The 16,509-nt window shown below is 29.1% G+C and overlaps 1 long non-coding RNA gene across 1 annotated transcript; it reads right to left on the bottom strand.

Moving 5' to 3' along the window:
* Window positions 1–14,390: 14,390 nt before the first annotated feature.
* LOC124421445 lies at window positions 14,391–15,181 on the bottom strand. Its single transcript, XR_006941663.1, has 2 exons — window positions 14,980–15,181; window positions 14,391–14,926 (listed from the first exon to the last, which is right to left on the bottom strand). It is a non-coding gene; the product is annotated as an uncharacterized LOC124421445 (long non-coding RNA).
* Window positions 15,182–16,509: the final 1,328 nt, after the last annotated feature.

The raw sequence follows: 16,509 nt of genomic DNA, 5'->3' as shown, positions 1-16,509 counted from the left end.
AATATGATCCAACATGGCACATCGTATGGGATTTTAGAAAAGATTGGATGCATATCTTGAGAAGACATTAATATACAAAATAATGTTGATAGATTGTCAAAGATAAGGGAAACAATAAAGAAAAACTTAGATAATGCACACGAAAAGGCATCGAAAACTTACAACTTAAGAAGTAAGGCAATAGAATTTGAGGTTGGTCAGATCGTGTATGGGAAAAACCACATACTCAGCAATATGTCAAAACTTATTAATCGGAAATTTATGCCAAAATTCATAAAATGTAAAATCAGAGAAAAAATCGGAAAGAATTTATATGGTGTTGAAGACCTAAATGGAAGATTTATTGGTAAATACCATACATCTAATTTAAAATCTTAAATAACTTAACCCGGCTTTGTGGATCTTGCCCCACGTTTTTGATTTCGTGGAATAATAAAAATTTTAACATTTTACTTGAAAATCGATTTACTATTCGTACTTAAAAATAAATTATTTTCAATACGAAGTAGTTTTGTTGCGATTTTTAATTCATTTTCACATAATTTCACTTTGTTTTTGCATTTCTTTTGCTTTATGAAGCGATGTGTTTTTGAATATGTATATTTAACTCTTATTGTACATAAAAAAAGTATTTATAATTGTTTCATAAAAATATGTTCACTGGGTAAATTTTCTTCTGTATGGATATTACATCTCTTAATACTTTTCTAGCATGCTATATTTTTTCTTGCATATGGACAAAGAGTAGTTAACGAGCACACGTACATACAAATATGTAAATATATATGTAAGATTATTAATGCTGAGAATTTACACTCCAAAAGCTTAATATTTTTTATGATCGCATTTTTTTTTTGTCTTTCTTTAACTATTGACATGTATGTGTTTGTTAACTCTGAGAGATTCAACATTTTTTTTATTTTTTTACACTTATTTTGGTAATATTTTTGTCTTATTTCAACTTTAATCAAATTAATGGTAATTTATTAAATGTGAGTAATTGATATGCTTTTATTAACATTCTATTTTTGCGCTTTGGTCATTTCGAGGTAAAGTGTTTAAGAGTAAAGTAACTAACTCGCATTGTTAATATACAGTGATATACATATATAATTAGTTTTTAAAAGACATAAGTTTTCTTGATTAAAATTTGATCAAACTATTATAAATTAATAGAACAATCAAGTTAATGTTTCAAAGTAGTGTTACTAAAGCTAAGTACAGACCTGTTAAATATTTGGTCCAAATATTTGTTATAAAATATTTATAAAGTTGCGTCAAACAAATGCAATATTTATTTCATGTTCAGACTTGAATAAATATTTGATGGTATTGTTTTATCAAACAGTGCAAAAATAATTTGGTTCAAACACACACATGTTTTGCAGCCACAGTATATCGTATATTTTCATGCAAGAAAAAACAATTTGGCAATTTGTTTTAATTTTAACTATTTTTATTAGGTTTAAAATTAAATTTTTATAATAAAAGTGTATAATATTAATATATAACACGATTGAAAAAACTTTGTTTGTCGAATCTGAACATAAAATATTTCATGTTAACAAACAGCAGTGCGGATGATTTTCATAAAACAAATTGATTTACTGGCAAATAAATATTTTCTCATTGTTTCATCAATGTGAACACCAAAAGTCAAATAATTTACGTCATTTTGGTAAAATAATTATTTGATCTTGCAAACCAAATGTAAGATCAAACAGCGTCAATGACAGCTGTTCTTTGTTTATTTTCTGAAAAGAGTGTTATCACCTCATACAAAAATGTAAATAGTCGCTTATATGACTTTTTATTTTATTTTTTATAAATATAAATCTGAGACAAATTGTGACATTTAATTGAAATTCAAGCAATTGCGTAAATTAATGATAATTATATTTTTTGTTGTTTGTTTTGTTATTTATTGGTTGGTAACAACATACTACATATAGTTATACTACATAATATATGCATCTATAGTCTAGTTTGCTGTCTAGTCCAACGGTTCCCAAATTACAATTGAATAAGAGATACTGTTATCTCGGAGTATGAAGTTAGGCCACATTTCATAATTCAAGAACAAGCTTATCGCAGATTTAAGTTTGTCAAATTGTAAAACAAAAGTGTTCTTGTTTGGAAGGACTAAAATAATATATTTCCGAAACAGAGGTGACTCTTTATTCGTCTTCATTACGTTAATCCAGGTAGTTTTAAATATAAATTTTCCATTCCGACGTGATACACAGATTTTAACTTGATTTTGTCGACCAATATTATTAAATTAACATCAGAAAATGCATAAATAGTCAAAACCATGCAGTAAAATTCACAGTACTTTCGCAAAGAGTTCAAGTCATACATTATGCGGATAAACGCATTCCGCAACAATATCGAAGAAGTTCAATTTTCTTATATTATTTTCCCGAAAAATTAGCTAACATACTCTGATTACCCGTCTGCAATCGCAAAAATGAAAAGTGAACGTGAAAGATCTCACGATCATAAAATTAAACATCATGTTAGCATTTCAACAATAAGTCATTCTATCTTCAAAAACAGGCAATTGAAACTTCTCTGAAATATTAATTATTCTCAATGTACGGGAATATTTTATAGAAATGACATATCTACATCTGTTTGACCTTAGGATTTATGGACTATGACAATTTTCGGATGAAAAATTACATATTTAGAACAATAAGATATTAAAATATGTATGGGGGTCCGCGAATTTAAGTAAATTCCTTAAGGGGTCCGCGAAGTAAAAACCGGGGGAACCGCTGGTCTAGTCTATAGTCAAGCTATAGTTTAGTCTATAGTCTTGTCTATACTCTAGTTTATGATATTATAACCTATAGTCTAGTCTATAGGTTATAATCTAGTCTATAGTTTAGTAATTAATTGAGAAATTATTTAATTACTTTATTACTCAATTTATTTAAATAATTATTTATTATATTAATGGATATAAAAATATATTAATAATAAACAATTCTCTATAATTTTCAATTTTATAGATATGTAATTTAATGAAAATTATTTATAATTTGGTTATTTCCGGGCTTATAGCGATTTTTTGAAATCGCTATAAACCGTTCCAAACAACCAAGGTTTTTCGCTACATTGACTATACTAAATAGCAACAACATGACAGTAAAGATCCACCATCTATCTCTTTTCCACTTGCACAAGGTATTGAAATGTAATTTCAATACATTGTGCAAGTCTATCTATCTCTTTTCCACTTGCACATGATATTGAAATGTAATATCCATACATTGTGCAAGTCTATCTATCTCTTTTCCACTTGCACAAGGTATTGAAATGTAATTTCAATACTTTATGCAAGTCTATCTATCTCTTTTCCACTTGTACAAGGTATTGAAATGTAATTTCAATACCTTATGCAAGTCTATCTATCTCTTTTCCACTTGCACAAGGTATTGATATGTAATTTGTATTTTTTTGTGGTAAAATTTTGATGAAAAACAATATTAAATGAAATTTTAGAATATATAGAATTTATTATTTAATGATATAGCTTTTTAGTAAATATAAACACATATATTTTTGGATTTTGGTTTGGTTGCGCATTAGCTGTTCTTGTTGTTATGTTCCTCCTTGCCTGCAAACAAAATCTTGTTTTTTTACTGTTTTATCCGTCAATTGCTTTACAAAATTATTTGTTGTAATGTGAACACCGGGCAAACAAACTTTTACTATTTGTATTGAATTGTGTTTGGCTTTGTTTCTTCAAACAAAACGTCAAAATATAAATACTCATTTTAAGCACATTATGAAATAAAAATGTATTTAATTTTTTGTTTTTAGGCAGAAATTTCTATGAAATCGTAAAAAATATTATTATATAGTTTCTTTAACGTTTAACAAAAATCTTTCATGTTTGGTGTTCACATTTTGTTCACACTAAGAAAATATTTGTAGGTTGAAAAATAAAAATGTTTCACGAAAAACAGCTGATATTTTGCATGCTCTTCAAAAATATTTTGTGTTCACATTACAGCAAACAAATATTTGATAAAAAACGTCAAATATTTGATAGGTGTGAACGTACCTTAAGAGAAAAATTAGAAAATTTTAAAGTCTCCAAACAACTACTACATGTCGAAATTTTTCTTGAGGTAAGATAATATATTGGATCTATTATATAACTCCGTCCTAACGTGGTTTCAACCTTTTATTAGGGAGGTGCATCTATTTCATAATTCAAAGTTCGTTTTAAAAGGAGACCCACAGATATAGTGGCTCCCAACTCCCAGTATCATAACATTGTACAACAGTGATACATTAAGACCACATGTTCAATATTACACAATCCTCGTGCTTAATCCTCAAAATTTGTACATAATTTACCTCAAAAGTCATCGAAACCGAACAATACTACAACTCTATAAGAGATAGAAGACCAAAAAGCTCAAATTCCAACAAGATAATATATAAATTGCTTCCCTACTATTATACATTTTCACCTAAATTCAATAATTCAAACTTATTCAAACAGTCCAAGTAATACCTAAATCCGCTTATTAAAAAAATAATTTAAATCCTCTAATTAAAAGCTAACCTTAACATAATTTTAATCATGTTCCAAATTTAACCTAAATTACCTAATTAAAACTATTGAAAAATATGCAAAATCTAACCTAAATTTAAACTATCACAGATATTTAAAGCCTATTCTATATTCTCTACTTAAAACTACATATATACATTTTCTAGTTAAAACTACTTATAATATTAAAACATATTCTAAATTTACTAAATAAGATTTTCTAAATATATTTATATAATTTCCTAAACTTAAACTAATGAATTTATAAAAATATTATAACTAAAACTACTCAATTTAAAATTTCAATCAAATTGAATTACTTAAAATCATAATGTTTTTTTTTTAATCCTAATTATATATTCATTATTTCTCATATTATTTATAAGAAGAACTTTTTCCCATTATTAATTACTAATATTTATTCTTTAGTGTATATAAAAACACTATGAAATAGCTTTTTATATTTCTGAAACTAAAATATGTATGAAATCTCATATTATAATTTATATTATTAAATTAAATTGATTTATAATTAACAACACTTTTTTGTTAAGTGTAAAATACGTATCTTTTCTTAAATTCTTTTCTAAACATTTTCCCATACTAATATCTAAATCAAATTGAATCTGTAATCATCATTCACATGTAGCAGAGATCATCACAATAACAACAACACTGTTTGAACTGCTGGGCCCATCATCTCAATAGAAGTGGAATGAAACATTGTAAGTGATTATGTTTCACTTTTATTTAATTTCTTTTTAAGTATTTTCTTTATTATTATACAAAAGACCCTATTTGGGGGTATGGTTGTATGGTGGCTAGTCGAAATAATGGACCGATTTTTACCAATATGCTTCAATATGCTTCGTCCTTGGGCCAAAAGATGCGTGTGTGACAAATTTCATTCAATTATCTTGAAAATTGCGGCCTGTAGCTTGCGCACAAGGTTTACATGGACTGCCAGACGGACGGACATAGCTTAATCGACTCAGAAAATGATTCTAAGCCGATTGGTATACTTTAAGGTGGGTATAGGACGAACATTTTTGTATGTTACAAACATCAGCACAAACCCAATATACCCTCTCCACTAAAGTGGTGTAGGGTATAAACATGTAAATTTTTTAACAAGCCTTACGACTATAAACACATATGTACACTTGATGTTTTGATCTGAATTTTTAAAGACCTCGCAACTATACATTCTGCCGAAGAAGAATTAGAAGATTAGTTTTTTTATTAAAGGCGAAATTTTTAATAAATACAAAACTCAAATAATTTTAACAAATAATAAGGTAGAGGAATTTGAAGAGATATATGCTAAACGAATTATTATACCCTACACCACAATATTATGGGTAGGGTATTATGCATTTGTGCTGATATTTGTAACACCCAAAAATATTGGTCCTAGACCCACCTTAAAGAATACCAATCGGCTCAGAATCACTTTCTTAGTTGATTTAGATATGTCCGTCCGTCTGTCTGTGTGCCTATGTAAACCTTGTGCGCACGCTACAGGTCACAATTTGGCGCATTATTTCGCCTAGCCCACAAACAACCATACCCTATTCAAATGACAGCCAAATAAAGTTTACTAAATGTACTAGAAAAGCACAGGATATAGATACAGAAGTTGAAGCAGTTAAGCAAATATCATTGTTAAGGAAAGCATGCATTCAGGGATAATTGAAACTTATAATCAACTTAGAAACAAATTATATATTATAATTATATTGGTAATTAACCAATGTGAGATATGCCAGGAAATAAAATATGACAGAAACCTCATAAAAACCAAAATTTTCATTCACAGGTGCAACATCGGAATCAAACGAGGTTATTCACCTGAATACTTATGTACTATCTTAATTTAGTAATGAGTTATACGCGTTTAACTGATTCTCGGGAGGGGACCTTGTATGGGAGCTATGACCAATTATGGACCGATCAAAAAAACCTTTCACAGTAATACTCATATGCATAAGAGCAATACTTTTACCAAATTTGATATCGATAATGAGTTACGCACGTAATGAGTTATGTACGTTTAAATGATTTTCGGGTGGGGACCTTGTATGGGAGCTATGACCAATTATGGACCGATATCAAAATACTTTCATGGTAATATTTTTGTATATAAGAGCAATAATTGTACCAAATTTTAAATGGATATTTTAATTTAGTAATGAGTTATACGCGTTTTACTGATTTTCGTGAGGGAACCTTGTATGGGAGCTATAACCAATTATAGACCGATCGGAAAAAAATTCATAAAAATATTTCTTTATTTGAGAGCAATACTTGTACCAAATTTTATATGGATATCTTAATTTTGTAATGAATTATGTGCGTTTAAGTGATTTTCGGGAGGAGACCTTGTATTTGAGCTATGTCCAATTATGGAACGATCCAGAATTCTCCGAATGAATTCTATTAACATGAGATTTAAAATTTTTGTGAAGATATCGACATTGCGACGGAAGTTATAAACAAAAAACCAATTTTCGGAAATATATACTTTTGTATGGGAGGTGAATGAAATTGTGAACCGATTCTGGCGATTTTCCGCGGAGATCAAGCTCTTGTGTAGAAACGAATATATGAAGATTTTTATGGAATTATTTTGCATAGTTTCCGAGAATATTACATCAGATATGTAAAAAATGCTTTTTTTAGAGGTTGTTTCAAATTATGATTTATAACTTTTCCCAATAGGAACCGTTTTTGCCTATTTTCAATACCAAACAACTTAGGAAAATGAAAAACATTTTGAATGAATTTGGTTAAATTCTATTGCTGGACAAACGCACAGGCGGACATAGTTAAATCGACTTATTTGATAAGGACCCAGAATATATATATATATACTTTCTTCGGTTTCCGATGATTATTTCTTTGTGTTACACACGGAATGACAGAGTTATATATACCCTCTATCACCACTGATGGTGGTGGAGGGTATAAAAGCAAATATGAATGTATAGTCAGGCATAGCCGAGCATATAATAACTGTCAGTCAGTGTTGCTAAAACCTAATTGGGAAAAAGTGCTAGATTTAAAAAAATGCTAGAAAGTGCTAAAAATAAAGAAAAAATACTAGAAAAAAGTGCTAAGAAAATATTGTTTTTTATCATTTATAATGAAACGAGTTTAACACTAATTTTAATTTTATATACAGATTTATTTATTTATCCATTACAATACAATTACAAATTATACTCAACCCAATTTACCGAGCAGGGTAAATTAAGATCAAAGTCTCTTGTAGGAATTGAACCAACAACCCCCAGACTGACTAGCACACTAACAAACAGCATATAGCCTACCGATGCACCCAAATTTATATATTTTTTCGATTCTTACTTTAACAATCCCAAAAAGTGGATTTTCGAAATCGACCTTTTAGAATTTTGCTCTATTTTTTGTACTATTTTCAACTGCATAAATATAGGTTTTAGCTTAGTAATCGAACCTACCAAATCCACTTATATTGTGATGATTTAAATTCTTTAAATTTCTACTTAAAACCAGTGAAAAATATATCAAATTTGTTGAAAATATTTTTGAAATATAAATTGGCTGTTTCCCAAAACAATTTAACAATTTGAATTAAAAAAATCATTGATTTAAGTAGTAATTCTAGTACTGATCATTTGAAATTTTTAGATGTGAATATTTTTGAAATTGAGTTTAAAATTATAATGATATTTCGAATCAAAAAAGACACAAAATTCAATTCTTTGTACAGAATATGTCTGTTCAATAACTTAAAGTTTTTACTAATTTTAACAAAAATATTAGAAATTTGTATTGAAATATTAAACCAATTTGTGAAAACTTGTAAACTTATATTCTACTCTTAATTGCGGTTTCTATGGTGTATAAATTAGATCTATAACTTATACGGTTCATGTGTTATGGGTCTTTAAAGAGGGCATCTAGCATATTTTTGTTCAAAATTAGAAATGCTGACGACTGAATAACTTTGGAACCAGTTATCCAATTTTAACATTCGATTACTCAATTTTTGAAATTTCATTAAAATTACACGAAGTCCTGGTGCAAGGACAATATAGTGGAAAATGTTCTTTATCATTAAATATATTAAAACAGGATATTTTGTTTTTTTGCAACAAATAGACAAACTTATTGTTATTGATATGTAAAAATTTTAGAATGGGTTTGGAAGTTATAGGGGTTTTTATTTAGCTACAATTTCCATAGGAAATCAGTGCTTTTTACACATTTTAACACATTTATAGTCAAGTAAATTAAGGTTTAATTGCCGAATGAAGTAAAAATTACCACAGACTCTCAACTTACTGTTAAAAATATGATGGTAAAAACTATCTGAAATCATGTCTCATATACTTGCAATATTGGAGGTCATAGGTCAAAATAATAAATTTTTTGATGTACATCCTACGGATTAAGGAGTCATTACAAAATTTACAGAGAATCCAATTTACGGTATTTTGGTTTCAGATAATTTTTTCGTATTATCAGCAGTTTTGGAGTTATAGCCATTTTTGGTCATTAGATATATGTTTTTCTAACCTCAATATATTTTGTACTACAAACGACATTGTGATCATTTTATGTACAGCCGCATATAATTATTTAATTATATTCTTCTCGTCAGAGTTGCTTTCTGACCCATAGTGCGATCCCTTGTAATATAAATATTTAAATTACAATGGAATAGAAATTAATGAAACTTGGTGGATATAATATAGCTAATCAGAGCTTAAAATCCACCGAAATTTATTGATAATGGATCAAGTTTTCATATAGCAAAATACATACAGAATAAACTGCATAGTGAAATGCAATAATCTATATAGTACTATGAAAAAACGTTCATGGTGCATGTATATATGAACCGATATTTGTTGAAATCGGCGATGTTGATTCTTTAACTTAATGAGTTATGCGTACCAAATTTCATTAATTTCTATTCATTATTACAGCCCCCAATATAATTTAAATATTTAGATTACAAGAGATCGCACTATGGGTCAGAGAGCAACTCTGACGAGAAGAATATAATTAAATAATTATATGCGGTTGTTACTATTGGCTTTACATAAAATAATCACATTGACGTTTGTAGTACAAAATATATTGAGGCTAGAAAAACATATATCTAATAAACAAAAATGGCTATAACTCCAAAACTGCTGATAATACGAAAAAATTATCTGAAACCAAAATGCCGTAAATTGGATTCTCTGCAAATTTTGTAATGATTCCATAATCCGTAGGTTGTACTAAAAGGGAGATATATCGAAAAATTTATTATTTTGACCTATGACCTCCAATATTGCAAATATATAAGACATGATTTCAGATAGTTTTTCCCATCATATTTATAACACTAAGTTCAGAGTCTGTGGTAATTTTTACTTCATTCGGCATTAAAACCTTAATTTATTTGACAATAAATGTGTTAAAATGTGTAAAAAGCACTCATTTCCTATGGAAATTTGTAAATGTAGCTAAATAAAAACCCCTATAACTTTCAATCCCATTAAGATCCCATTCTAAAATGTTTACATAGCAATAACAATAAGTTTGTCTATTTTTCGTAAAAAAAACAAAAAATAATTTTTTAATATATTTAAGGATAAGGGACATTTTCCACTATATTGTCCTTGCGCCAGTACTTCATGTAATTTTAATGAAATGCCAAAAAATGAGTACTCGAAGTCCATCATTTGTTAAAATAAGATAACTGGTTCCAAAGTTATTCAGACGTCAGCATTTCTAATTTTGAACAAAAATACGCGAGATGCCCTACTTTAGAGACCCATAAAATATGAACCGAATGAGTTATGGATGTAATTTATACGCCTTAGAAACCGCATTAAGGAGTAGAATATATGCCTATATGCATATATGAATATATGCGAAGGGGACAAAATATAACTAAAACATGTTTAGAATTTTTGAATTACTATAAAATATATATAAAAATTATTTCTTTTGAATATTATACGAATCGATAATTCTACAAATAACCGGTTAAAACTTTTTTTTTTATATTACACATATTTTGTAAACATATTTTTACAGAAAAAACTAAAACGAATACAAAATATGTAAAATATATTATAAATAGTGCTAAAAAATATTTTAAAAATGCTAGAAAAGGTGTTAGGTGCTAGAATACATTTTTGGGTGCTAAATGTGTTTCAAAAGTGCTAAATCTAGCACTAAAAGTGCAAAATTGGCAACACTGCTGTCAGTATTTTAACAATGAGGATTATTAAAAAAAGCATCTTGAAAATTGCGACCTGTACCTTGCGCACAAGGTTTACATGGACAGCCAGCCAGACGGACGGACATAGCTTAATAGATTTAGAAAACGATTCTAAGCCGATTGGTATAATCGGCTTAGAATGATGACAAATAAACGATTCACAGAACAATCAGGATTTGTGGACATCTGTATGAAAAATCAGAAGATAGTTAAAGAATCAGACATAGAGTCATTCCACAGACACTTCGACCACATTAAATTTTTGACACCTTCGATTTAGTTAAAATTTAGACCATTTATTCTACAGTTAAATACGGTTTATATAACGTATAAATTGGATCCGTAACTTATATGGTTCATATATTATGGGCTCCTAAAGTTGGGCATCTCGCGTATTTTTGTGGAAAATTAGCAATGTTGAAGACTTAATTACTTTGGAAGCCGTTATCCGATTATAACAAATGTGGTCTCGTTTGACAGGACTCCGATTACTCATTGTTGAAATTTCATAAAATATTTTTTAGGTCCTGGCTCAAGAATCATATACCGAAAAATGTCCTTTTTCCTTGAATATCCTGAAAAATGGTATTTTGTTATTATTATTACCATGTAAAAATTTCAAATAAGGATCTCAATGGGATCAGAAGTTATCGCAGTTTTTATTTAGCTACATTTAAAATTTCCACAGGAAATGTGTGCTTTTTTTATACATTTTTAGTCCACTCAAACAAAGGTTTTTATGCCGAATAATGCAAATTTACATTAGATAAAATTGCACTATGGACCAGAGAAAAACTCCGACACAAAAAGTGTAATAAAGCAATTATATGTGTTAATTACTAATATATAATAGAAAATTATCACAAAAACACAAAATTAACAAATTTTGACAATAACTCAAAAACTGTTGATGATACAAAAAATTATCTGTAATTAAAATGTCATAAATTTGATTCTCTACAAATTTTGTTATGACTTCTAAACCCGTAATATACATAAGGAGATATTTCTAAAAAATTTATTATTTTGACCTTTGACCTCTAATATTTCTTCTAATTAAGACATAATTTCAGATAAAATTATCCATAATATTTCTAACATCAAGTTGATGGTCTGTAGTAACTTTACATTACTCGGCATTAAAACCTTTATTCGAGAGGACTAAAAATGTATAAAAAGCACACATTTCCTATGCAATTTTTAAATGTAGCTAAATAAAAACGTCCATAACTTCTGATCCCATTGAGATCCCAATTTGAAAATTTTACACCGTAATAATAGTTCTATTGCATATTTTTGGTAAAAAAATAATAAAAACAAAATACCATTTTTCAGGATATTCAAGGATAAAATACATTTTTCAGTTTATGGTCATTGAGTCAGGACCTAAAAAATATTTTATGGAACTTCAATAATGAGTAATCCGAGTCCTGTCGAAAAGACCTCATTTGTTATAATTGGATAATGGGTTCCAAAGTAATTAAGTCGTCAACATTACTAATTTTCCACAAAAATACGCGAGATGCCCAACTTTATGAACCGTATAAGTTATGGATCCAATTTATACGTCGTACAAACCGTATTTAAGAGCAGAATATATGTACCATTTAAAAGTGATTATCAAAAAATGACAGAAACAAAAATAAATTGTATAAATAAATTTTTTGAAGTTAAAATGACAATATATATTTTAAAAAATAAAATAGTTCATTTGCGGGATAATAATAATGAAAGTAATATAATATTTAAAATATTTTTGAATTTAAAAACAAAATTTATAAATTAGAAGGAAATAAACACATTAAAGACTTAAATTATGCACACATTGTATAATCAAAAATAATTGTCAATTAATAAAACATAACGAATTTGAAATATATGAATTAGTATAGACACAATTATTGTTAAAAGTGCAACCAATTTAACTGTAAACTTGTAAATATCTTAAATGGAAACTATTTAATTAATTGTAATTACTGTTCAATTAGAATAAAGGATTATTTCTTTTCAAATATTGTAGAAACTGTAGAACATAAACAAATATTATCAGTTGTTTGTTGACATTGACAACATTCAGACGTATTTTCAAACATTCGGCGTGTTTTTTTATAGTTTTCTTTACAAGTATCACCAATTCTTAAAACTCAATATTTATTGAAGTTTTTACATTAATATGGCTCGAAAGCGCAAAAAGGTGACGGACCCAGGTCTCAGATCTAAAGTTCCGAAGTCTTCCAAAAAGACCAACAATAGATTTCAAGTGTTTTCCGACATAGATAACAACGATAATGGCAACGACGAAGAAGTTATTGAGAACAAAATAAAAATTCCTCCAATTATTGTCGACAACAGTCACAGTTTCACTGAAATTATAAAGCTATTGGGAATTACTTCCAAATATAAAAGAATGTCCATAGGTACAAAAGTGATGCCAAACACATTGATCGACTACAATGAAGTAATTAAAATATTTAAAGAAAAGGATATAAAATTGTTTACCCATCCAGTTAAGGATGGGCTTACTCTTTTTGGTCTTCCACAACTCAAAATAAAAACCATATTTGAGGAGTTTAAAAACACATTTAATATAGAACCAACAAAAGTAAATGGGGTTAAAACCGACAGGTCCACCCCAGATGATGCATTATATATGCTAGAATTCAATAAGAATCAAGTTTCAAAAAAATAAGTTATAAAAATAAGATACTTTTATGGGATTGTTGTACACTGGAGAACCCCTAGACGTAGTGTAAAGGGCCCAACACAATGTACGAAGTGTGCTATGTTCGGCCACGGCTCTTCAAATTGTTTTAGAAAAAGTGCATGTTTAGGATGCGGTGGTCCCCACGATTTATCAACATGTCAATTAAGCAAAACAACAAATCAAGGCCCAGTAATTTACAAGTGCTTTAATTGCATCAAAAATAAATTTAAAAATATAAACCATCGTGCCGATGATCTAAATTGTCCTTCACGGCGTGATTACCTAGAAATACGTTAACGTATCACAAGGAAAATTCCTACCAGAGTTAATAAGAACACAGACGCTGACCCTTACATTTGGGATGAAGATTTCCCCTCATTAAACCGTGGTATAAGTAGTGACGAACTTCCCCGTTCCAGCAACTCACCAATTGTATCCAAGAAACCTTCTTATGCTTCAAAAACATATAATATGTGTCAAAATAAAGACGACGATCTCTCCAACGAAAAACTTCTTCAAATTTTTTTTGAGGCAGTTGATGCGTTAGAAAAATGTAAAAACAAATACGACAAAATGCGTGTTTTAGGAAATATGCTTAAACATGTCATATAAACACACAACAACTTTCTGTCTCAATGTCATGCATTGGAATGCACAAGGCATAACAAACCCATCAACTATTTATCAATTAGAACACACACTAAACCAAATGAATATAGATGTTGTTTTTATTAATGAAACCTTTTTAAAACACCACCACAAATTTAAATTGCAAAACTATAACGTTTACAGACAAGACCGTGCAACTTATGGCGGCGGTGTACTTATAGCAATAAAAAACACAATACCCCATCATAATATATTAAAGGCATCAACAACTAATATTGAAAACGTTTCTATAATAATCTTTATTAACAACAGGCCAATCAAATTCACATCTGCATACTGTCCTCGCTACTCGAATACTTTCATAGATGATTTAAACTTGATTACAGACCCAAATTCTGAATTTCTGATATTTGGAGACTTCAACGCTCACAACACCACCTAGAACTGTAATGAAATTAACGCCGCTGGTAGAAGGCTGTATAACCACCAGTTGATTTCTAATTATTATATCCACACAACTACACACGTTTTTGTCAGAGAACGCACAATACTCAACCTTCAGTTCTAGACCTCTTACTTACAAACTCGAATTTAAACATATCTTCAATCGAAACTCATCCAGGACTTTTTAATTCCGATCATGTTCCAATAACTTGCCAAATTTATGGTTCAATTATTCAAAGAACAAAACTAGTCCCAATGTATCATCTTGCCAACTGGAATGACATAAGTAAATGGGTTGACACAGAAATTCGGAGAAATAATTTGCAATCTGTAAGTATAAATAGAGCTAATATAGAAACAATTTTAGAAAAAACAACTTACATAATTCAACAAGCTTCCCAAAAAGTTCAGTTAAACAAATTCATGTCTGGTCAAGGAAACAGGTATAAACGAAAATTGCAAAGATGCAACAACAACACAGAAAGAGCGTACTTATCATCTGTTTTAAAACAGCTGAACATATTAAAAAATTTCCACGTGTCAAATGACAGAAACAAAAATTGGAACGCATTTCTTCATAGGTTGCCACCTGGAAATAAAAAAATGTGGAAGCTAAATAAAGCAATACGGGGAAAAAATTCAACAGTAAAAAGCTTAACAATAGATGGCGTTGAAACGTGTGATATTAATAAAATTGCTAATGCAATAGCAGACGTTTTTGAAAGCTCACACCAACATACATTAAATCTAATATCTACAGCAGATAATATGGTTTCGAAATATAATCAATGGTTGGATTTGCAGGACATATCTGACGACGTGACAAACAGTTTAACTTCTATAGAAGAAATAAAGTAATATGCAAACAAACAAAGAAACTTTAAAGCACCCGGGATAGATGGAATTAAACCCATTATGTTAAAAAGATTATCAGATGAATTTTACGGTCTTCTCACAAGAATATTTAATTTTTGTCTCACTAGCGGATATTTTCCAAACCAGTTTAAATTAGCCAAAGTTATCCCCATACTGAAACCCGAAAAAGATGCAAAATCCGCTAAAAGCTATCGGCCAATTAGCATGCTAAATGGTTTAGATAAAATTTTTGAAAACATTATTCTAAGTAGGATAAATGAATACACAGTTGAACATGAAATTTTATGCCAGGAGCAATTCGGTTTTAGAAAATACCACTCGACAATACACCAAGTGAAACGAATTGTAAACATAATTACCAACAACAAAGATCTCGTAAAAGTACCGGAATAGTCTTTCTTGATATAGAAAAGGCATTTGATTCCATATGGCATAATGGTGTTATTTTCAAGCTAAGTAAATTTGGATATTTACAAAAAATTATTAAAAGTTTTCTGTCTGAGAGATACTTTAAAGTTCACATAAACAACGAACGATCTTCTCAAAGATTTATACGTGCGGGAGTGCCTCAAGGGTCGATTTTATCACCTATCCTCTACGCCATATACACTTCGGATTTTAAAGCACGTAAAAACCTTAGCACAGCATTTTACGCTGATGATACAGCTTTAATAGCGTCTGGAAAAGTATCCAATGCAATTGTTAAAAATATGAAAAACGCACTCACACACGCTGAACAATATTTTAACAAATGGAAAATAAAAGTCAATCAAGATAAAACACAAGCCGCTATATTTCCTTATAATTGATCACCAAAGAGAATACCGGCCATTTCTCTAAATATACAAGGGTCTGTAATTCCTTTAAGTGACAATGTCAAATACCTCGGTGTAGTGTTTGACAAATATTTAACATTCAAACAACATATACTTCATATGTGCGACAAGCATTAAAATGTGGAGCAGCTCTTTACCCATTACTAAATAGAAGGTCACAGTTAAATCGAAGAAATAAACTCCTTATTTACAAATCATG

Source organism: Lucilia cuprina, chromosome 2 (assembly GCF_022045245.1).
Source record: "Lucilia cuprina isolate Lc7/37 chromosome 2, ASM2204524v1, whole genome shotgun sequence".
NCBI lineage: Eukaryota > Metazoa > Arthropoda > Insecta > Diptera > Calliphoridae > Lucilia > Lucilia cuprina.
Note: the sequence above shows the minus strand (reverse complement) of the source record. Positions and strands in the feature narration are given on the sequence as shown.